The sequence below is a fragment of the Lagenorhynchus albirostris genome, chromosome 14 (assembly GCF_949774975.1).
Source record: "Lagenorhynchus albirostris chromosome 14, mLagAlb1.1, whole genome shotgun sequence".
NCBI lineage: Eukaryota > Metazoa > Chordata > Mammalia > Artiodactyla > Delphinidae > Lagenorhynchus > Lagenorhynchus albirostris.
In genome coordinates this window covers 50539913-50564590 of record NC_083108.1, presented here as the reverse complement: position 1 = coordinate 50564590, position 24678 = coordinate 50539913, and the positions used below count along the sequence as shown (strand labels likewise).

Here is a 24678-nt window from a genome sequence, read left to right as displayed (position 1 = left end):
TAATTACTCTTAAGTACCTGATGATCTAATGAAGACAATTTCTTAATGTGTCAAAATGAGTTCTTTGTATCTTACTTGAATCTTTTGTTGTCTTAAGCTAATCTGCTTTAGGGTTCTTAAATCCAGGCATTTTACAATGCAGGCTCTAGCAATGGCATTCATTTGGAATGCTGCCTTTTGTTTACTAGCTTTCCCAGACCCTCACGGCTTCCTTTGGTCATCTGGTGTCTTCACTAATGTGATTGGTACTCCTAGGCTCTGCAGGTAGCCCTGAGCCTTTATATGTGGGATTTACAAAGGGACTCACCACCCTGGCTGCTAATGAAGGGAGCCATGGGGATTTTGTTTTGTTTTTTTCAATCTGTCTTCCAAAAGAGTGAAGGAAAATTGTGTTCTGGGTTTGCTAATTCTCCTTGTTTTCCGTTTACTTTAATTTTTACAATTGATTTACTAACTGTGGTGCAAAAATACAAATTATTTTTTAGGAGTCAGAATGTTTCATCTGCTAGCCCTTCATGCTAATCACTAGAATTGTTTATTATCAAACCTGGAAAGAACAAAGTGGGGCCTCTGTTTAAACTCAACCAACTGGCATTTCAGCTTCATCTGTTTTTGTCTTTCAGGGATTTTTGACCAATTTGGTTGTTTAAAAAAAAAAAGTATATGATTAGGAGCCTTGGTTTCTAGTGCCAGCCTTGCCATTTAGTACTTCTATAATCTTGAGTCACACTCTTTGATTTCTCATCTGAAAAAAAAAAAAAAGAAAGAAAGGAAAGTGTTACCAAAGTGCACATGAGATCCAAGATGATGTTTCATATTTTTCCAGCTTTCTTCTCTTTTTATTACCAAAATGCCCTTTTATTTGATTTTTGGGTAAACCTACATTGAAACACAAATGTGCATCTGATAAAATGTTTTAACCAGTGTTCAAATCAATAATTAAAAATAAAGTGTCAGTGTCTTCATTTTAGAAGTAATATGCATTGTAGATTATAACCCAGTTTTATAGGGAGAGAGATTTATTTGCCCATTTTCCAATGGTAAAACATGGAGCCCGTGTTTTAACTGCATTTTATAAGGCATTGGTTCTCAGGTGTGGTTTAAAGGTCTTCCAGGGGTCATGGAATCTCTGGATTTTAGAATGAGAAGGGACATCAGCAATCATCAGGTCCAGTCTCTTGAGTTTTACTAACAAGGATTCAGGAAGCCAAGAAATGCTTAGTAACTCATCCATGGTCACAGAGCCTAAAGAGCTGCTAGCAGGGCCCATCCAAACTCCAAAGACAAAATGGTATGTACTAGGGTGGGGCATCCTAATTACCTCTTGATGAAAAACAGAGAATGAAAGTTTGAAGGGAGAGACTGTTTATTCCAAGTCTGAAAACTTAAAAATCACTGCTTGATAGTAATAGACAGTTGGTTAGTGTCTACATTGAGGTTTACAGATTAAAGTCTTTCCAATCTCACAAACGTTTAATGAGGACATACTGTGCGTGAGACAGTTCCTGCCCTTAGAGACCTTATAGTCCAACCTGGAGATAAAACAAGTATACACACAATGCTTTGCAAGTTGCTAGGAATAAAAACGATTTTTAAAAAAGGTTTTCCAAGTCTCCAAGGACTTTTTGAAAATTTCAAAGTCCAAAGGGGAGATGGACTTAAATAGAACCTGACAGGTCAAGTGTTCATTAGCAAGTCAATTCAGGAACTCACCCTGGGAGAAAAGAAAGAAACTAGTAAAATAATGAAATTTTGGCAAGTTTTCCTATTCTTGAGTTAGTGATTGCTATGGTAGAAAATCCTCCCACTGCTCAGATTGATATCCCTATAAATTTGTTTTCCCTAATACTAAATACAACTTAATTATACCTTTGACTATCCTAGACTGAGTTTGTCTCCTTTTTCTTAAGTAATTATTTCAAATCTACTCCATTCTCTTCTAGCCTCTACCCAACTGCCCTTTTCTCAGCAGGCTGCTCCTCTCACTTCTAGGAGCCCCTAAAGAGTCCCAGTAATTGCCTTGACTTCAGCTGACCTCTAAGAACTAGTGATGCCAAGTGCTTTGTCTCCAACCTGATTCCTAAACTTCAGATTCATCTATCAAATTACTGCTGGATACCTCCATTTGGATATTTCACAGCCATCTCAAAATCAATATTTCTAAGACCTGAGTGCATCACCTTCCATTCAAAACCTCATCTTCTTCCTCAGAATGCCCTTAATCAGAGAAGACACCATCATCCTCCCCAATTTGCATTTTAGAAAAACTATTTTGGCCAGAACATGCCAAGGCTTTAAGAGTGTCCTAGTTAGGAGGCTGCAATGATCCAAACCATTGTATTGCTTGTCATACTATTTAATACATTGTATGTAATTGCATGAGAAATAACCTAGTCAAGTGATTAAAAACATGGCTTTGAAGTAAGATGGATCTGGGTCTGATTCCTGACACCACCACTTATCGGCTAGCCATGTGATATATATTTTTTCATTATCATTATTTTTTTTGCAGTATGCGTGCCTCTCACTGTTGTGGCCTCTCCCGTTGCGGAGCACAGGCTCTGGATGCACAGGCTCAGCGGCCATGGCTCACGGGCCCAGCCGCTCTGCGGCATGTGGGATCTTCCCGGACCGGGGCACGAACACGTGTCCCCTGCATCGGCAGGTGGACTCTCAAACACTGCGCCACCAGGGAAGCCCAGCCATGTGATCTTGAGCAAATGATTAAACTTTATAAGACTGGGTTACCTCACCTGAAAAATGCAGACAATCATAATACTAATATCTTACTTAGGGTGTTCTGAGGATGAAATGAGACAGCACTTGCGAAGCTTTCAGCACTGGTATCCCTAACTAAGATCTACAAGGACAAAGACCATTTCTAGCTTGTTCACCATTGTATCTGCAGGACATGACATGTAAAAGGCACTAAATAAATATTTGTTAAGTGAATACATGAGGTCGTGGCATGCCTGAACTGAAGCACTAACGGTGGCGATGGAGAAAAACAAGGCAAGGTAGAGACCTAAGCTTCATCCTGATTTGCTTGCCCATGTCATTAGTCACCAATTCCTAATGATTTAATTCCTAAGTATTTCCTAATAATTCCTTAGGAATTATTTAATTCCTAAGTGTTTAATTCCTAAGTATTAACCCTACCATCACTGCACCCATGCAGGCATCATAATCTCTCCCCATAACTATAGTAGAGGTTTCTCAACACTCTCACAGCATGCTGTTTTGCCTTCTCACGATCCCCTTCCAGTCTGAAACTCGAGGAATCTATTCAAAGCCGAAACGTGGAACATATCAGTCCTTTGCTTAACGCCCTTTTGTGTGGCTATTTTTTATCTACAGTATCCAGTCTCAACTCCTCACACCTGGGCCTTCAATACATTGTATGTAATTGCATGAAGGATAACATGGTCAAGTGATTAAAAACATGGCTTCCTTTCCTCCCCCTCCTTCTCCCCCACTTGGTAGTCTAGTAATGCCAGATTGGTCTTGTCTTCTGTATATACTGTGCTATTTCATGCTTTTGAGAGGTGCTTGCTTTTTTTTTCAACACCCTTCTCTCCTATATCAGTTAGGATTACCTTTGTCTGCAAATGACAGGATACACTAAACAGCAAGTTAGAGGTTTATTTCTTTCCCACATAAAGTTTGGAGGTAATTGTCTAAGGCTGATAAAGCATCTCTGCTGTCATCAGGGACCCAGGCTCCTGTCTTGTGGTTCTGCCATGTATGGGTGGCTTCCATGCTGTTCCTCTCTCCCTTCTCTATCCCTTTTAGGACCTTATTCCACTAATCATCTCCTCTCTTCGGTACTGTCACCTCTCCCTTTTCTTTGAGGGAAGAATCTCCTCCTACAAGCATCCCTCCTTCTAATTACTCTCCCCTGCCATTTTACCTTTCCTACAGCTGCCAACTTATTTCCATCCTAGTTCACCATACTTCTTGGAAGAGTTATTGCTATACGCCATGGCACATTTTCATTCTTGATCCTATTTGACTTCTCTTACCTGTTGAAACTGTTGACCACCTCCCATTTCTCCAAACCCTTTTGTCCCTTGGCTTTCACAACCCCGTTGGTTCCTGGTTTCCTTCCTACTGCTCCTTCTCCACCTGCTTTGCTGGGTTTTCCTCTGCCTTTGCTTGACAGTGAAATGACGATGTTTCTTGGGCTTCCCTCATTGAACTTCTTACTCCACATGCTTTCTCAACAGCCGCAGCCCCTAGGAAATCTCACCAGTACTGCTTTCAGTTATCTGTATGGTAGCTGTCTGTCTCCAGGATCTGTCTGTTCAGTCCCCACTCCTGAGTCCCGAATTTCTAACTGCCTACTGAAAGGGCCCCTCCTCTCTGTTCCTTCTGTCCTGATTGTGGGCAGTCTCCATCACCACTTCCTAGACTCTTGCAGAACCTTTTATCTGGTCTCCAATCCAACTTTCCTGATCTCTAATCCAACTTTCGCACTATCACCAGGGTTACCTTCTATTTAAAAAAAAATCCGATTATGTTAATTCCTTTTTTGAAAACTTCCATTGGCTTTCTCCTGCGTCTGGGATTAAATTCAAATTCCTAACTTGGCGTATAAGGTCCCTTGTAGGCTGGCCCCAACCTACTTTTAAAATTTTCTTCTCTTGCCACAGTGCCCTCCAACAATGAACTTTTCCATATTTTAAAAATATACCATGCCTTTGACATTCTGTTATATTGCTCTGGGAGGTCCTCCCAATTCTATTTGGCAAATTCCTACTTTATCCTTTAAAGACACTCATATCTTATCTCTTCTCTGATGTTTTCTTCATTTCTCTAAACAGAATTGCTACATTCTCTGTGCTTTCATAGTACTTTGTTCTTACTGCTACTAAACATTTATGCATGTACAGATGTCTTCACTTTAAATTGGGATCTCTTTGAGATTAGGGACTGCCTTTATCATCCTTTCTAGCACAGTTCCCAGTACTTTCTAGGTGAATAAATGAAAACAATGAAATTGGAAAATAGGAATAGCTTTCACTTTAATGAGTTTTGTTTTAGACATTAATTTTAGACATAATGAATGGTCATACTGAGGTTGAGGGGAGAGCAGCAACTCAGAAGAAAAGACTTTATGGCCAATGATTTAGATGTAAGAGTCACCAGCAAAGACAATAATTAACAACTGATTAGATCCCATGTTTTTCAAGTATGGACTAAAGAAAGGTAGAACATTTATAGGAAGTAGAGGAAGGCTTAGGAGTGGGAATTTGGGATATGGATGGAGAAAGTCTAAAAACATCTGTACTGGGGAAAAAAAAACCCAGTTGACACTTTTTCCTGTGAACTTTGTCTTTCATCTTAGGGGTTTTCAGTTTTGGACTATTTCCTATATTGTCATGGAAAATTTTTTCAAAGTTCCACATAAGCAAGCAAATTTAACAAATTCACTGGCTTATGATAGTAAAAATGATATCTTATGGGGTATTAGGACAAGCTGTATTTATTTGTAGGTCTTTACTATGTGTACATTCATAAAACTGTTTTTGTCACTGTCCATTTGCCTACAATAAACCTATAATGTGGAAAGGTATTACTTGTCAAATAAGAAAGTCAATATTTTGCAAATATCAAATGTTCAAAGTCAATGAAGATAGTAATGGTGATGATGTTGATAATAATAAAAGAAAACAGAGCTTAGTTAAGTTGCAGCATGCATAAAATTTGAAATCACTTCTTATAGAAAATTGGAAAATATAAGCATGAAGAAAAAAATTACATTCTATAAACACATCACCCAGTATTTATATATTTTACATAAATTTGTGGGTTTTTTAACATCTTTATTGGAGTATAATTGCTTTACAATGTTATGTTAGTTTCTGCTGTATAGCAAAGTGAATCAGCTATATGTATACATATATCCCCATATCCCCTACCTCTTGCGTCTCCCTCCCACCCTCCCTATCCCACCCCTCTAGGTGGTCACAAAGCACTGAGCTGATCTCCCTGTGCTATGCAGCTGCTTCCCACTAGCTATGTAATACACATAGCTAGTGTATATATGTCAATGCTACTCTCTTACTTCGTCCCAGCTTACCCTTCCCCCTCCCTGTGTCTTCTTTGGAGAAATGTCTATTTAGATCTTCTGCCCATTTTTGGATTGGGTTGTTTGTTTTTTTGACATTGAGCTGCATGAGCTGCTTGTATATTTTGGAGATTAATCCTTTGTCAGTTGCTTCGTTTGCAAATATTTTCTCCCATTCTGAGGGTTGTCTTAAATTTACATCACATTGTTTGGATTTATATTGTTAGCTCTTTATCTTAATAGGTTACTTATGTATTTCTTTCCTCATAGAAATGGGAACCGGGCTTCCCTGGTGGCGCAGTGGTTGAGAGTCCGTCTGCCGATACAGGGGACACGGGTTCGTGCCCCGGTCCGGGAAGATCCCACATGCCGCGGAGCGGCTGGGCCCGTGAGCCATGGCCGCTGAGCCTGCGCGTCCGGAGCCTGTGCTCCGCAACGGGAGAGGCCACAATAGTGAGAGGCCTGCGTACCACAAAAAGAAAAAAAAAAAAAAAAGAAATGGGAACCTACTGTTTTATATTTTCCATTTCATATATTATGAACATAGTTCTATGTCAGAAATATACTTCTTATAGCTTTATAGAATTCCATTTATGGATGGATTTGTGAGGTTAAATGAGACAATGTACATGGGGTACATGGTAGGTACTCAGTAAATGGTAGTGGTTGTTGCTGTTACTATAATGTGCTTAACTCTTTCCCTATAGATGGAATAGTAAGTTGTGCCCAGGAGTGGGGATATTAATGTTCTACTTTATTATATACATAGTAGACATTAACTCTTTTCATTAGCTAGAAAAGTTTTTCTTTTTGTTTTAGATGTTAAATATATGGAAGTTTGATATGTTCACTAGTCAAATCTGTCAATCTTACCCTTTGTGATTTCCAGGCTTAGAAAGCTAAATTCTCACTATGATACCATAATAAATCTTGGTACATGATAAATATCAGTGTGAAAAATATTTAATTCTGTTTCCTCTTAGTTTTTATTTGGTCTTATGTGGGTAGGCATATAAATGTATTTAGGTATAGATATTTAAATTTAACCTTTTGTCTGTCTGGTATTTATTTTTAGTGTCTACTCTAAGTTGTTTGTTAGCTGTTACTTTATAAATTGTTGATCATTACTTCAGTATAATTAAATGAACAATTCCTTCTTCCCTTTATTGTTTTATAATGCTCAATTATCATATAATAATCCTTATAGATAATAAGGTTTTTTTGGACTGTCACCAATGAGCTTCTCATTCATGTGCCGGCCCTGTATTTTAAGTTATTAAATTATTCAAACAATATTTTTGCGTGCCTGCTATGTAGGAGGACACCACAATAGGTGCTGTGATTTCAGTAATAGGCAAAACTCCAAAAACATTGTCCCTACTTTCAATGTAGCTTAGAATTTAGGAAGAAAGGCAAACATTAAAACAATTGATCATCAAATTATATAGCTCAAAAGTGAATTAAAAGTTAAGCAGGAGATGAATAAGTTTCTATGAGAGCTTTCAGCAAAGGGCTGAGGAGATTACGGAAGCAGTGCTTCAGTTGGGATCTAAAGGATGAGGTGATTTAAGTAGGCAAAAGTAAAAGGATGGGTGGTATCACAGGCAGCAGGAACATAAGTGTCTAAAGGTTGGTCAGTGTTGCTGGAGAACCGCCTTTAGGAAGAGAACAGTGCAAGATAAGGCTGGAGAGATAGGCAGGGACATTTCCAATATTGATTTTTATCCTCAGCAGTATAAAACTTCAAAAGTCTTTAGCAAAGAGTTGACATGATTATATTTGCATTGTGATGCAGAGAAGTGATTGGAGTGTGCCAGAGAGGAGGCAAGGAGAGCAACTGGGGAAGTTGGTCCTGGTTGTTGGCAGGAGGCCTCAGTTCCTACCTATGAGGACCTATGAGAGCTGCTTGGGTGTCCTTACAACACAGTGGTTGCCCCGTCTTAGAGCAAGTGATCGAGGAGGTCAAGGCAGAAACTGCAATGTCTTTTATGACCTTGGAAATCACACATTGTCACTTGTTCCATATTTTACTGATCACATAAGTCAGCCCTGATTTGATGTGGGAGTGGATTACACAAGAGGTGGGAATCATTGGGCCCATCTTGGAAGATGGCTACCACAGACTAGACTCAGTGGAATGCCAACATTTCATTGCTGGGTAGTGTAATATGGGAGTGCAAAGGAAATTGAAAAGCAGCATAGGAAAGGAAGAAAGCCAGAAAGTTGTAAGGTGAAATCCAGTGGAAGGAAAGGAAATTTCAAGAAATATACTCAGAAGGAATGTTAGATGAGAACCGAAAAATATTCACTGGATTTAATGGCATGGATTTAATGGCCAAAAGCTCTTATGTTATAATTTAACATTTATTTTGACTTGCCTCCCCTTATAACCTTTTTTGAAAAGATGTTTTTCCCATCTTTTCTTTGATAATCTTCCTTATGAATTTATGGGTGTTTTCATAATGTTCTCCCCAAATTCTACTGTTATTTTGATTGGAATTGTGTTGTTTATTATTTTGTTTGAGAAACAAGTAATTTTACAATTAGGCTTCTCTACTCAGCATATTTCTCTGTGCGTAAATTTTCACTAAATCACCCAAATCAACTTTGGCAATTTAAAAAATGTTATCACAGGTCCGTCATTAAGATGAGTCCTGAGTGTTCTTTTTGTTGTTGCCATTGTGAATGGGATCTTTTCCCTTCCCCCATTACAACCATAGTGTTTTTGATCTGGAAATGTATTACTTTTATCCTTCATTTTATGGATATGGAAACAGGCCCAGAGAAGACAGGTGACATGGCTATGGTGGGAAGGTTGGGAACCGCAGATCTTGGACATCCAAATCTTATTGTGCTACATGAATAGGAAATCAAGTTGCTCACTTACCCAGTCGAAACTTGTTAAAATTAATACTCCCTTAAAGTATCAGTTTCTTTGTATCAGATTTCTTTTTTTAAATAAATTTACTTATTTATTTATTTTTGGCTGTATTGGGTCTTTGTTGCTTCGTGGACTTTCTCTAGTTGCGGCAAGCGGGGGCTACTCTTTGTTGCGGTGCTCGGGCTTCTCACTGCGGTGGCTTCTCTTGTTGTGGAGCACAGGCTCTAGGTGCACGGGTTTCAGTAGTTGTGCCACACGGGCTCAGTAGCTGTGGCTTGCGGGCTCTAGAGCGCAGGCTCAGTAGTTGTGGTGCAGGGGTTTAGTTGCTCTGCGGCATGTGGGATCTTCCCGGACCAGGGCTTGAACCCATGTCCCCTGCATTGGCAGACAGATTCTTAACCACTGTGCCACCAGGGAAGTCCCTGTGTCAGATTTCAAAGTAGTAGCATACATTTTGTAGCACACCTCCAGTTTTTAGCGTTGTCATTTTGAAATATAGTGTCATGACTTGTGGAACTGCCTCTCATCTCCATTCAATTCTCCCAAGACCCGATTCCTACCAGACAGGAACTATTTCTTCTTTGAGGTCTAAATAGACTTAACAACCTATTGCACTGAATAAATATTTAATGAAGATTGAATATTTCCTCTGTGGTGGATCAATTACTCTTGTTGACTCTCTGAGGAAAGCTTTCTTTTTTAATGTCATGTGGTAGGTTAAGAAATTTGTTTTCCTGAATATTATTATTAGTGACAAAGTTTGTTTCAGTTATATAAAAATTCATGTCCCGTAGGTTTTTTCAGTTATCTATTTTTCTTGGTTTATATATGCAGTTTGAATTTTTATGTTATCTCATGCACAAATCTGAGATTCATTGACCTGGTAGCATGCAGTAAAGTCATTGGCTGTGAGAGTTGGTTTTTTTAGAATTTGTGGTATTTGGAGCTCTGAAAATGAAAAATATTTGCTAACAAGATGTAAGGATAGTTAGTTGTACCTTTTTAATGGAAGAAAATATTTTTTATTGATAAATATCACCAAAATATAAATAATTCTTTTCTTTTAATTAACAAAAATCTGTTTCTTGTATTTTTAACTATCAGTCATATATTTAATTTTATTCTTTTAAACTTCTCTTAACTGATATTAGGTTTAAATGAAATGCTTTTATATTTGCCTGTGGAGTCTCTAAATTTATAAAGTTGATGAAATAACTTGAAAGTTTTCATCTTATAAAACCAGAATCACTATAGTGGAATCATTTAGGGCAAGTTGTTAATGTGGCATTCAGATGGAATTTATCAGAATCAATTAGAAAAACAAACTCCTGTCATTGAAATGAAAACAGAAAACAATGAACAGGTAGGGGAAAGGGTGCATATATTTTTCATCTTCTTTGTATACTAGTAAGCATATGAACATAATTTTAAAATAGAAAATTCATGCCTAGTGACAAAATGTTCTCCATTTTTAAGGAATAACTTCACTGTTTCCCATATGATAACTTCTGGGACCTATATTTCAATTTAAATAGCTGTTGACATTGTTTGGTGTTTATCTTACTAGAGGAAAATTGGGTGAGTGCGTGTGATGACAGTTACTGTTCAAATTTGATAACAAATGTAGAATAAATCAGTTGAGTCATAGTGGTCTGATACGTTTTTAAGGTCTTTTTGACCCAGGAGTCTGTGACCTGTGAAATCTCCACTTTTTTGGATTTGTTAAGATATTTTACAATGCAAGGATTTAAATTTACATGAACATCACTGCAGGAAGTTGGCTGATGTAGCCCAAAATGTAAAGGATATCAAGGTATAAATTGGAAAAAGTTGAAGAAGTTCTGACAACAATCAACATGTGTGAGAAGAAAAAGTCTGAAGTTAAGGAAGTTTCTTTCTTCTCCAACTTATTACAACAAAGAGAACCTGAAATTTAACCTGGTATTTTCAATGCTCTGATTACCTCAGCAGCATTCCATTTTGTGAAAGCATTGCCAAGAAAATGTACTCAAATCTTGAGTTACAAACTGTTCTTGCATCTGATTGGAAGGGGCATATAAGTTGTTTATAAGGTATTGCAGATCCAAAGCTGCACAAATGAAGGTTGAGACTTGGGGGAGGGTTCGAGTCAGGGAAGGGAAGCTTCCTAGACATTACAGCTCTGTCCAGAGGCCAAATGGGAGATAAATTACTGCTGGCCACCTCTCTTATTATTGAAATGGTTCAGCCCTGGGCTTTAACTGAAGGCCTTACAGGGTTTTGAAGTGCAAATAGGATGGTGAAGGGTAAACCCTTTTAGGGTTTCATTTTGATGGATTTTTTTCCTGTGTGGATTTCTGGCACTGACTGTGATCTGGAGGAGTCCCTGAAAAAAGAAAAGTTTTGTTTTGTTTTTGATCAGTCAAACAATAAGAACTTTCCACAGGGGTGTACTTTTCCTGCATGCAATATTGATCCTATTGTGTTTAAAGTAGATCTTTTAATTGGGTCTTTTTTTGAGTTTCTGCAATGGAACTGTCATTTCAAGGTCACGTCTCTCTCTTGATATTAATGCCAAAGTTTGATAGTGTTGAACGATGTGGTGCTTTTGGACCAGCAGTTTTGGGGGGATTACCTAAGGTCAATATGTATTAAACAAAGTTGTCTGGTTAAAGATCAAGTCCATATTAGAACAAGTCCTTTATATATTGATAAGCAGTCTGTAATTACTTAATCTTTTCCCCATTGAGTTACCTAATTGTATATATTCATTTAATTATTTTATATGCATTATGTTTTGCCAGTATTAAAATAAAAATCAGAAAATTCTGAGATTGTGAAATATTTGTATTATCTTATTTGTGCAGATACACTGAAGAGTTTGAGGAAATAAAGGAAACATAAAACAATGTTTAAGAAAAAGATATGTTGATTTATCAAGTTGAAAATTTTTCTTTTACCCAACAAATAATCCAAATGCAAGAGATAAAATAAAGTATCTTTTAAATTTTATATTTTTTTTAGTAAAATAGGGATGAGAAGAGTCATTAGTGACTCCAAAGAAAAATAAGTGTAACTTAAAGGTTTTTTTGTGCAAAAATTTTAAAGAAAAATTAAAATATTTGTACTAAAGAAATGCCATTGTAAATGCTGACATTTCTTCTTAGAAATAAGGTTGACAGAACTTTTCTTGAGCACTTGACTCTTTATTTTAGATTTAACAAAGATATTTGTATCATTTACCCTGTTTGAAAATGATGATGAATTTAGCTGCAGCAGAGTTCTGTGTTCCTTGATATCTGTTATAAAAACGGGTTGTTAATCCTCATAATTGCCATTGATCACAATGTTCTTAATTGCCCGCCAAATCAGTTGTTGTTTTTCTGTTCTTCTAAAATTTCCCTTCACTGTATTTAAATGTTAGAGTTAATTTAAAATTAAATTTAAATGTTAGAGTTTAAATTTGTCTTTAGCTGCATGAAGATTTTAAGTAAGATACTTAAAAAAACGAAAACCAAAACCCAAAAAAACCTAGATGACATCAAGCAGAGTCCCCTGCATCTACAGCATCCATGTCATTAGTTTGTTGCTGGGAGATGTTAATATGACCTTTTCTTTGTTAAAAAAGAGAGCTGTAGTCCTTCCCAGAATCCTCTTGTTAACCGTCTCTTTAACCCAAGTTGGAGGTTGTCTGATGAATGAATGATGAGCTTCTTTTATGAGCTACACATATTGTTGACATTGTGTTATGTATTGCTTTTTAATTTCTAACGTGTTTTTAATTTGCAAAGTATGCATATGCCTTTCACAGCGGCAGAACTGAGCCAGCATTTCTGAGTCTAGATATTGCTTTATGCAAACGAGATGGGTCAGCCTTAAGGATGCTGTATCATAAGCCTTAAATTTACTGAAACACACATGTAAATGAATTTCACTTTGAATATTGTTGAATGAAAGAAGATACTTGAGGAAGGCTTTTTTCCCCAAGACCTTCTCTTGCCTCTTGGCAAGTGAATTGCCCCAATATAAAAGCATTGAGGGGGGAAAAGTGAGCTGCAGAGTGAAAAGGCAATCCACAAATAATCACTCTTTTCTGCCTTTGATTGTGTCAGATTTTTTTGTGTGTGTGGCAATTGTTTTCTTTTTTGCTTAGAAGAGGTTTATGGTCCAATGTCTGTCAGGTCAGCCCCTGTCTTAAGGTTACAGTTGTATTTCTCTCTGGAGTTCCTAGAGGTGATGTTATCTTTTGTTCACTCAGCAGTGTGGTGGTTCCTGAGAGCATCTGTCACTTTAGGCATTACAAGATGGATGGGTCTCCAGTGAACTGCTGGTTGAAGCAAATGGTGAAAATAAGAAAAGACAAGGGGTTTCAGGGTCTGCAGAGAGGACAGACAACAAGGAAATACTGTTAGAAATCAAGAGTAAGCTGAGCAATAGAGGAAGAGAGAGCAAAGATGGATCATATGTCCTTTTATAAACATCTTGGAAATCAGAGTCTTGGGGTGGCTGCTGTGATCTGAAGGGGACATCTGCATCATGGTAAACAATTCTGTGCTTTGGATTTTCAAAATGTGTCTGGACATTTTTTTTTAAAAAAAGGTGTGGGAAAAGTGTTGGGAAATTACAAAGATATAGAATGTTTTATGTAAGGATTTTACTATTTGGAGAACTAGTCTTTTAAAATGTGGTAAAGATTTACAAATTCTTTTATCTGTAATATATTACAGATAAATATTCTTTATATGTATTTTTTTGTTATGCTTTCCTTCCTCTTTTCTTTTATTTTCTTTTCTTGTAAGCATTTGAGCATCTGTAGATAATAAAATGTTTGAAAAGTTTCAGCTACATAACTAACATCCTTACTGTTTACTGAAGTTTCTTTGATATTTTTGCAGTGGAATTCTGAAAATTCTATGCTTATGCCTTAGGGAGGCTGGGGGGCAGACATTAAGTAATTTTAAGTAAACTTCCACTTAATTTAATAGGCTCTTTGATGAGAGAAATACAATCGTTATCGATCTGTGAGAGCAAGGCGGAGATTTTGTATTATATTTAGAAATTCATTTTGTTGGTGAACGTCAAAATTTGTGAATCCCAGCTGATACAAAGTCCTTTCTGTGGTAGAGAAGGAACAGGAAGGAGGTTGGCCGGGGAGTAAGACAGGGGAAGGTGGTGTGTGTATGCGGTTGAAAAAAATGATTTTGTCAAACTTTTTGGCGTTCGTCTATGAAAAAGACCATAGGTTGAAAGGCAAAGAAATTAAGATGATTAGAAGCTCTAAGCTATACAAATGGTGGAGTATCTTCCTTCTCTACGGGTGTAAATAATAGATGAAAGAGTAAGAGTGACAACAAAGGATCAGGTCGTTTAAGAGAATGTGTGCAGCCTGAGTAGGGGTCTGTGGCCCGGGGCCAAAGGTCTTAGCTTTGAGTGTAATTAGAAGAAAATACAAAAATGTCATTACTAGCAGGTGAAGTGTGCAGCACGTGGCCAAAAATTAGCAATTTTAGACTCTGAAGCAATTGGAATTGGATTACTGACCTTTTTTTAAAATCATTAAGGTCCTTGTGGAGTCATATAGTTTCATTGGCAGTAATGCAGTTTGACCTTGCTGACCATATGGGGTAATCTTGGGTTCGGATGGAGGGAGCAAGACTCCTGACTTACAAGAAGATGTCTATTTGTGGGTGGGTGGGTGCAAAATACATGAGCTTGAAAATCTGCGACTTGCATTTTTAATTGTTCTTTTGCCTGAAGACGTTCTTCTGACAGTAAGAGAGGTAAGATATTTTTATTTCAGAATCTAAAATGGTTCTTTTCTCTCTTTCAAGTTGGCATAAAAGGAGAATAAAATGAAAGCTTTTTTTTTAGAAATATACGTTAATATTACTTTAAATGTTTTAGTGCCATAAATATGCATTTTGAAATTAGAACATTCTTAAGAAAATCCTCTTTTCTTTTTAGACACAGTAACAAAATAGAAACACTTCTAAGTTATGTAAAAAACAATGACAAATAGTTTTTATTTCACTTGATGCCTTATGACTGTATTTTCTATTTTTTCCATGCAATAGTTTATATTGACTATAATCTAGCAGAGAGAATAATATGCACACTGTAATTTTCAACCAGTTATATGTAATTATAATTATTTAATTTCTTCTAAGAATACACTACTCAAAAGGGTAGGAAACTGTAGCTCTTTTTATTCTTGCAGGCTTTCTTCCTTGGAAATTATTAAAGCGTTCATTTCAAAAAGTAGAAAAATAATTTTAATCAATATAGTTATGTTTTAAATTTTTGATACTTCTTTGGGAAGGTAAATTTTGGTCAAGCACCAGAGATTATAAAACTCAAACTCCTTAGGGTAAGGAAATTACCTTTCACTAATTTCATTTCTGAAAATAAAAATAGTCTCTGGGCTTTAAGCATTATGGTAACACCTGTCCAAAATGCAGACTTAACAGATTTATTCAACTTATATTTAGTAGGGGGAACTCTTCAGAAAAGAAATTCTTTTTGAGTATATAAAGAAGGAGGAATATCTATATTTGCCATTTATGACATGTGGAGTTGTGTAAGAGTTTGATAATCCATTTCTAATTGGAATTTTTGTAGAATTGTAAATATTTAAATTACCGTATTATGGAATATAATGCATTTGGAAATTAACTCATGTCTTTACGTATATATTATTTTTTATGTTTTTGCAGGTACAAAAAAGCTTTAAACAAGTAAAATCTAGGCAACAGGCTCCCTGAAGTGTTGACAGCCCAACTTAATCATGAACGTGATTCAAAAATGTTAATAAATAAACCAAGGTATTGTACAATTATAATATGCCCCCTTCCAAATTTTTTAAGATCAAATATTTTTTGGAATATATTTAGAATTTAGATAAAGCTACTGTCTTTGGTACTTAAACTGATGAAGCAGATATTTCTAAGAGCTCCTCTCCTTCTGTTTCCTCTCCTCCCTGCTTTCCTCTCCCCTCCCCCATCCTCTCCACCAAAAAACAAAAACAAAAACAAAAAAAACACCCAAAACAAAACACTTTCTCAGCTCCAAGGTTTTTTTTCTTACAACAGCCTCTGTGTTATATTTCCTGTATACCTAAATTAAGACAATAAGAGTTCAGTTCTCGATTCTTCTTTGTTGATTGTGGTTTTATCTTTCAAGTTGTCTAACAAGAGACACATCTAGATTATTGGCCTCTGCAGAAAAACCCAAACCATATCTAGTGACCACATATATTTAAACTTTTTATCATATAATAGTATCCTGAGATGTATGTTTTAAAAATTTTATAAAAGTTTTCTTTTTCTATTTTTGGAAGCCTTTTAATTTAGAAAAGAAAAAAAGGTGATACTGTCCTTTTTTCCCTCCTATGTCAAAGAAAATCAAAAGTGTGCTTAGAATTGAGAATTTAGGGATACTGTTTAGGTAACTCTTGTCTGTTCAGGGCATAACCCAAGACTGGCTCCCTCCTTTTGGAAGTTAAAACGTGCTTCAATAGCCTGGCATTTCCAAAAGAGGCCAAAGATCTTTTCCTCTTTTATGACCCATCGTATCCTTTTGAGGCCAAAAAGAACAAGAGGGTCATTGCCACTTTAGCCGGGTCCCTGTTTGTTCCTTCATGGTGACCACGCAGATCCTGAAACCTAGTAATGGCTTAACATTTGGGCCTGGAACATCTGGAAAATGGTCTGAGAAGGAGCAGAGGAGACAGAGAGAGGGAGAACTGTTGCGTTTTGTTACACCAGGTGCTAGGAGGAAGCAACATTGCCTTTTTGATATGGGAGGCAAATTCTGCGGGCCCTGGAGTTAGGCTTCAACAATTGAAGAGGTCAAAGGACAGCTGAGTGGGGTCAGTGAGACACCATGGGGTGTATTTTGTTACTGAGTAAAAGGAGCAGCCTCCTAAAACCTTAAAGGATTCTCTTGAAAATCTGTGTTGTGAAAAGGTTTTATGAGTCTCATGGCAAAAACTCCTGATTTATCTAAGGAATGCTTGCTTTTGTCTAATGGAAGGATAATCCTTACCAAATGTTGGCAACTACTATAAGAGTCAATATAGGTCTGAAAGAACAGTTAGGGTTTGAAGTGTACTTTGCTTTCCAAAATGTTTATCATTTTAATGTTTGTCTCTCAGTGAAGAATTTTACACTGTTGAAATACCACCTTTTTCTTTCCTTGGAGCAGAAAGTGGCATGTCTGGGGGTGGGGAGGGGAGGTGGGTAAGGAATGAGCTTACATTAATTTTAAAATTATTCTAACAAGCTGTTGACTGACCCCAAAGCAGGATATTATAAACCTTTAAAAACTCCAAAACTTAACTCTAAAAAGTTCTTTGACTTTATTTTAACATACAAAGGGAATACATGGCACTTCATGTGCCATTTATTTTTGGATTACAGAAGTTTTGTTTTTTAATTTAGTTGTATTTCATAGAAATGGGTATCAGTTGATGAATAACTTTAAAACTTGGGTTTCTCCCTGACTGTGTTTCTTGTGCATTTTGTAGTAGTAAGAAGAAAAACAATGTCAGAGTCAAGAATAGAGAATAAGAAAAACAAATAGAATAAATAATTTTCTCTTTGAAAGGAAATGGAGAAAGTGGAGCAATCTGCATGTGGTAAGAACTCTTTGCCATGCAGCCCGTGACTTCAAGATACCACTTATATGATTGTGGAGACTTTCGAAGGGTGTTGCCACCTGGCAGATAGGTAGTAAAAGGTAGAGGAATTTGGCAGTATTTTTATAGCCCAGTTTATATACTATATACATGTACCTAGACATAGAATGTGTGTATTACAATACGTGTAGTAAAGAGGAAAAGATAAAATGATGAGTAGTATAAAATAGGCTTTGTTAAGCATTTTCTTGCTAATGTATAACTTTACAATAAGTTTGAATTACTTGTGTGTGTGATTTTTTTAAATCCTTTTAAATAATTATTCATTTTAAAGCCACATGTACATACATGTAAGGCTTAACGGTGCAGTGTGCTCTGTGTCTATTTTTTCAAGATTAAAGTGCCTTTCAACAACTAATTTAGAAACCTAAGTGTAGTGACTGATAATTGCCTAAAGAAAACCCACAGCTGTTTAAGTAGCACTGAAATTGTGGCAAAACTGACAAATACAATTAGCAATGTTAATAAGATAAGAAGATGGAAAGTCAGGAGCAGATGACCAAGTGGAAAGCTGAAGGCAGCAGGAGTAACACATCCCTATAAGACCAGAATGTTCACAGTTGCTTTGAATTTCCAGTGCTTTTCCTTTTAAGCTAAGCCCCTCTTTTACTATCTGAATTACCAGCTGAATGAGTATTTGCAGGTTAAATAATTCAGATACGTGTGTTCAGTTCCTAACTCACATCTGATTTTGAAAGAAGACAGCAGTAGCAGTTAAGAAAATCAGTCAGATTTTGCTGATTCCAAGGCACAGTTTTATTCGTGGTGCTTTTTAAAAGTCAATTTTAAATGTATTTCTATTTGACTGTAATTACTGAGAGTGGGAATTTCTTTACCCCTCTTTGCACCCTTATAATTCTTATTAGTCAACTACATATATTACAAAGGAGACCAAAGCCCCTGTTTTGTTTTATTATTACGAAAACAAAACAAAAAACCTGCAGAAGTCTTTAATGTGTTCTTATTAATTATATTTATCTGGTTAATGTTCATAGCCTGATTTCCAAACAATTTCTTAGGAAAATTAAGTGGGGATAGGTAAATGAGAAAAATTAGGTGAATGTTACATGCAAAATATTTAATCATCTGTGTTCTTCCCCTTATACTTGTTAAAGCGTCCTATGAAATTTGGAAAATCATTGTAGTATCTTTTGAAATTCTACTCTGCATTTGGGAAATTGGTTTTTGCCTCTGGTGCTTTATGCAGATTTTAATGATTGTTGTGATAAATCCCCAGAAGTTTGTTCTCTCGGAAACCATAGAGACTCCTAACTCTCTGAGTGTGGCAGCCTTGATGGATGTGGTAAGCCACACTTTGGAAGCATTTCTGGTTATTTAATGTTTTCTGTTCTGGATTATTGACTCTTCTCCCTGTTGAAAAATTGGTCTCTGGTGACATGGTAGAGGTCACACGTTGCCTATTATTGTTTTGCTTCTTTGATCTAACACAGCGATTGCCTCTGGTAATTATACTAGTTCCAGAGAGTCTTGATGAGATGTGTTTATTTTACAGAAGAATTTCTGGTATTTCAAGGAAGAAAGTAAAATTTCCAGTAGTAACACGTAACTCCTTGTCACAAAGGAAAAAGAGCATTGTCCTTTATCTTTTAATTTTGACAGATTTTACATAATCATTATGAAATTAGTTCATATATGACAGTAATTATTTCTATGGCAATTTAAGACGTATTGCATATCTGTAAGTATATTGGTAAAAACAGTTAATTTTAGAATAAAGTTACTAGGGCTAGGTTTTTATTTCAGTACTTAAAATACTTCTGGCTTCAGAAACTGTCAAAAGAAAGTCACCCAGATTTAAATGTACAGAACTATTAAAAAAGGTTGGAAACTTTGTGTTTTAATCTGTTTGCATTTTCTAAAGATTTTCAGCAAGTAGGATGAATAAAAATGAAATAGAACACTTTTGTTTTGAATGCATCATTAATTTTGTGCTTTTTTTGGAATGTGCTTGGGAAGAGATAGTATCTCTTCAAACCTGTTTAATGTATAATTGGGTAAGACACAAAAAAGCTCAATGTATTCTTTTTTTTAAAACTCAACTCCAGCTGTAAACACAATATTTTCCCCCAGGTGATTGCAATTTAATGGGGGAGTCAGACAAATACTAGACCCAACTAATTTTAATTAAGAGCAACAAATATCAATTTAAATGGATAAATAAAATGCAAAAAGCACAAAAGAGAGAACTGTGAATAAACGCTTGTTTTTAATTTTGAATTATAAACTCTTTGAGAACTTGAAAGAGCCATGTTTGATTTCTTGCTCTAGTAGTTACACATTATCACTCTCATCAGTGAATATTTTTGACAGAGAAAGGACATGTAAGCAGTAATGCCTATAACAAGTAACTTTTTTATATGAAGTCAAAGAATCTGATAGCTATAAGGGACAATAACGATTTGTATGTATGATTGTAAAATTTCTTAATAAGTGAATTGTATATACCACCAAATACCAGCTTTTGGAATTTTTACATTGCTGGTCATTTGTTCCCAGAACAATGCCACCAAATCTACTGCTGTGCCCAACACATACAAGGAGGTGCCTCAACTTTTCTTAGTATCCTCGATGTAGCACAAGCTTAAAAAAAACCCACATATTACTTCTAACATTTTCTGCACATTTATTTTGTGCCAGGCACTATTCTAAAAATATTATATGTGTATAACTTCTCATGTATTCTCACAAAAACCTATGATGTTGATTGTACCACCCCATTTTACAGATGAGAGATTAAGTAACTTGCCCAATATCATGCAGGGTAGTAGGTGCAGGATTTGACTTAAGGTCATGTGACTCCAGAGCCTGTGTGCTTAACCACTTCAATAGTGGGATTTCTATAAATGCTGCCTGCCTGGGTGGATGATTGTTAAACTTTGGAAAGTGGGTGACAACATCTATAGAGAAAAAGATAACAAACCACTGACAAGTTATACGAAGTTGTCTATTTAGTACTATGCCTGGCACAGTCAATAAATCGTGCCTTAAAAAAAAAATCAAACCGAAGACAACTACACACACATACACACACACAAACAGAATGTACCATTTTCACTCTCACCTTTTTTTCTATTTCAAATAGCTTGGTTTAGTGGGGGGAAATAAAAACATGGGCTTTTGAGTCTAAATTTGAATTCTAGTTCCATCACCTACAAACTAGATAACCTTGTCTCCTTGCAGAAACTGGATCAGTTGCTCTGTCTACCTGTCCCTCTTTCTGAATCTGCTTGTTTCCACTTGGTTTCATTTAACTTGGTCCTCCATCCTATAAATGGAAGTTAGCTCTAGAGTTTGACTACATTCCTTACACCCTTTGGCAGGAATACGTCCTAGGTAGTGTGTGTGCTTCATATTGTCTCCCATGGGGAGGCACACGGTGTCTCATTGCCTCACTTTTAGTGATACTAAACTTGATCAGTGGTTCAGGAGGTGACAGACCCCTCCGCATCAACCTTTTATCTAATGGTTTCACTTATTCTCATTGCCTAAATGAATTTTGCATTAAGGGCTGCGAAGTGATCATTTTAAAATTCTGTCATTCTTTCTACATTTATTAATTGGAATTCTTCATCAAAAGAATAAAAACTCTCAAGAACCAGGGCTGTTTGGATTCTTCAGAGTATAGGATGAGCAGGATAAATGTTTCACTCTTTCCTTTTCCTTTTAGTAGCATGAAATCAGGTGCTTTGTTTGGGTTTTTTTTTTCCCAAGAGGAGTTCTCTTTTTCTACTTGAGAGGCAAAATTAATTTGCACATTTTTATATTTTAAATGTGCTTCAGTCCATTGCATTTATTCTCTTTTATGTTCAATTTCTCTCATCTTTTGCCCGTGGGAACCCTTCATGTTGATTCCTGTCTTTTGACATGACCAATTAGTCTCTGATAGCTCCTTTGCTTTCTGGCACAAGATGTTCAAGGATCATAGTGTGTACAGTTGTCCCACAGTATCCACTGGGGGGGGTCGGTTCCATGACCTGCCGCAGATACCAAAATCCACAGATGCTCAAGTCCCATAGTCAGTCCTTGGTAACCACAGATTCAACCAACCACATAATGTGTAGTTCCAAATGTGGTATTTCCTGCCCCAGACCTGGAATTGGAGCCTTCAGGGAGACTTGATTCTTTTCAGTGAGTATGCTAGTAGGAAACCACAGAGTACTAGGAAGTGCTTATTGTTTATTGAATTGTCATTGCTTCTGGGACTTTTCAGTAGACAAAGCTTGGAACTACAAATTTGAAACCTTCTAAAAACTATATATTCCCATCTACCTGCTCCATAACCTAATTTGCTATTAAAACCAGGCAACCCTAGTGTCTTAGATTCAGTTCTTTTTCTTTTACACCCTACAGCCCTCCCTCGGTATCGACAGGGCATTTGTTCCAGAATCCACCAAATCCACCAAAATCCACGGATGCTCAAGTCCCTTATTTAAAATGGCTAGAATAGTTGGTCCTCCGCATCTGCCAGCTTCTGCATCCTCGGATTTAACCAGCTGAGGACTGATTTCATGGTTAGGTGCAGAAACCCGCTGCTACCAAAGGCCAACTGTACATGATTTAAAAAAAAAAAATCAGAGTTCGTCTTGTTCTTACTAGTCACTAACTGTGATGAAACCTTTTAAAAACTACTTTTAAAAAAATTAATGCTTACCTTCTCCAGAGAGTTGGTATTAAAAGTCAACCTTCATTAATAGCCCAAGTGCAGTACCTTGAAAATATTTTTACTTGGTCAAAAGAACTTGTTGAGGGAGATGGTTGGGTCAGTACAAGTGTATCATAACTGGCAAAAAATGCTTTGGAGTCTTATGCTAGAAGGTAGTAGTAGAAATGCCAACTCTTAATGGGAGTTTCTTGGTCTAAACACTGGGATGAATTTTATTTCCCCTGGAATCCTAAAGTACCAGGAAGAGGGTGGGGGTGTGCACATTGCAAATTCCATTGTTCTTACTGTCTTTTTGAGTAATAAGTCTATTTTTAAAACTAGTTGTTCAGGGATAGTCATAGAGTTGGGATTAACTCAGTTGCTATATGATATTTTCCTTTTCATTTATTGTTATAGTATTGTTCACTACTTTAAAACTTGGAAGATACCAATAAGGAAATAGAAAGATCATTTAAAAACAACTCCACCCCAATAGATAAATATTAACAGTTTATTTTATGTACTTCTAGATGTTTTTCTGCTTGCATTGATATTATCTTTACAAGAAGAAATGTATTTATGAAATTTCTAGTAAATTCATATCATATTATCAATATTGTAGTCTTTTTCTTGTGACTTCTACCTACTTAAATTGTGTCCTACCATGGATGAATGAGGGAAATTGAAATTAAATTCTGTTAACTTTTTAACAGTAATAGATTGGGCAATATCTGAAATCTACTACTTCTTTTTACACGGATGCGAGAAGAAAGACAAGGAAGATACAGTCTCAAATTCATTTCTTTTTATCATTCTTTAGGAAACTTTCTCTTGTCTTCACTAGAAAAATTAAATTTCTTTTAGAAAGGGGAAAGATTGGAGGAAGATAGGAAGAGTTATGTAAACGTGCCTAATACTTTAGGGAGTTGATAAGAATGTTTTTGATTTCTAGATTTGCCACATAATGAATTAATGAAACATGACTGCATCTTCTAAAGTTGAAAACAATGGGGAAAAACGGGTATCAGCAAGAGAATTCCCAAAGTCAGGGGACATGATGCCAAATGCTTTGGAGTCTAGGGGCAGGCCTGTGCTTCCTCTCCTGTATGTGCACACAGCCAGCCCTCTGTATCCAAGGGTTCTGCATCCACAGATTCAGTCAACCTGCCTATTCGGAGGGCCGACTCTACTATCCTTTTAATGTTTGGGACTCGAGCATCTGCCGATTTTGGCACCCACCAGGGTCCTATAACCAAATCCCTGAAGATACTGAGGGGCAATTTAGTTATTCTTTGTGAAGTAATTTACTCTTTGTTCATTTTTACCTTTCATCTAACATTTAAAGTGAGGTTTGGGTTTTTTTAATTGAAGAGAGAGGTGGTGTTTTTATTTTGTTTCAATTTTTTAAATAGTTGCTTGGTTTTGTGTCTATTCATCCCATATCCTACGTTCAAACTCCCTTTTCAGCCTTGTCTTGCAGCCATGATATATGTAGACAAGGACAAATCAGCAAACAAAAATCTTCTTCCTTGATTTTAATTAATTTATTTATTTATTTTGGCTTGGCTTGGCTTGCCAATTTAGGAGTACTTTATGGAGTATCCATTTCCCAGTTGGGTCATTATTGTAGGTGTTTTAACAACTGAATGGCATACATGATTAGATAGCCTAAGACAGCTGTTGCTGTAGACAAACTGATTAGAGTCCACTCCTGTCTCTTGGCCTTTTCTCATAGTATGACCTTGGGCAAGTTCCTTAACTTCTCTAGGCCTCGGTTCTCCTAAAAATGGGGGCAGTAACAGTATTTTCCTGGCAGTTAGTAAGTTCTCCATGTTACTATTATTATAATGGTTCAACAAAGAATGTTTCCTTTCACATTTCTTGACAATAACAATGATGACAATTACTGCTACTACCATACCACTATAACCATCACTAGTAAGAATAATAATGATAGCAGCAGCTATATCATCTGCCTGCTAGGTGCCTACCACTGTGATATGTGCTTCACATATAACTGAACATTTGAAAAATCAGAATATATATATGTATATCTTCTGAAATCTGATCTGATGCTTTAAAAAAGCCTTTGGAGAGTTAGGTTAAAGGAAAATTTTCTCCTTGTTTCCTGTGTACTTAATAACTACTATAAAAGTAGTTACTGCATTAATAATACAGTAATTATTAACCATGAAACCACTGACAAAAAGGGAATAAAAACATTACTGATCAAGTTGTAGCTTCTTGCAGTGTGTATTGCTTCTCCTTTCCATTTTCAGCAGAAAAAGAGTTGAGGAGAGGTGATGGGGGCGTTAGCAGGCACCTGTTTCCAAAGCTACTCTTTTCCTTACAGCTCCAGTCCCTATTCCTAAAGCCACCAGTGATAGAAG

At 36.4% G+C, this 24678-nt stretch overlaps 1 protein-coding gene across 1 annotated transcript in view; it reads left to right on the top strand.

Moving 5' to 3' along the window:
* The window catches only part of GREB1L (GREB1 like retinoic acid receptor coactivator), a 260596-nt gene that overhangs the window by 112398 nt on the left and 123520 nt on the right, over positions 1 to 24678 (top strand). The window contains exon 2 of the mRNA XM_060121360.1: positions 15644 to 15751. The gene's annotated coding sequence lies outside the window, so the exon portion shown is untranslated. The remainder of the gene's footprint in view (positions 1 to 15643; positions 15752 to 24678) is intronic.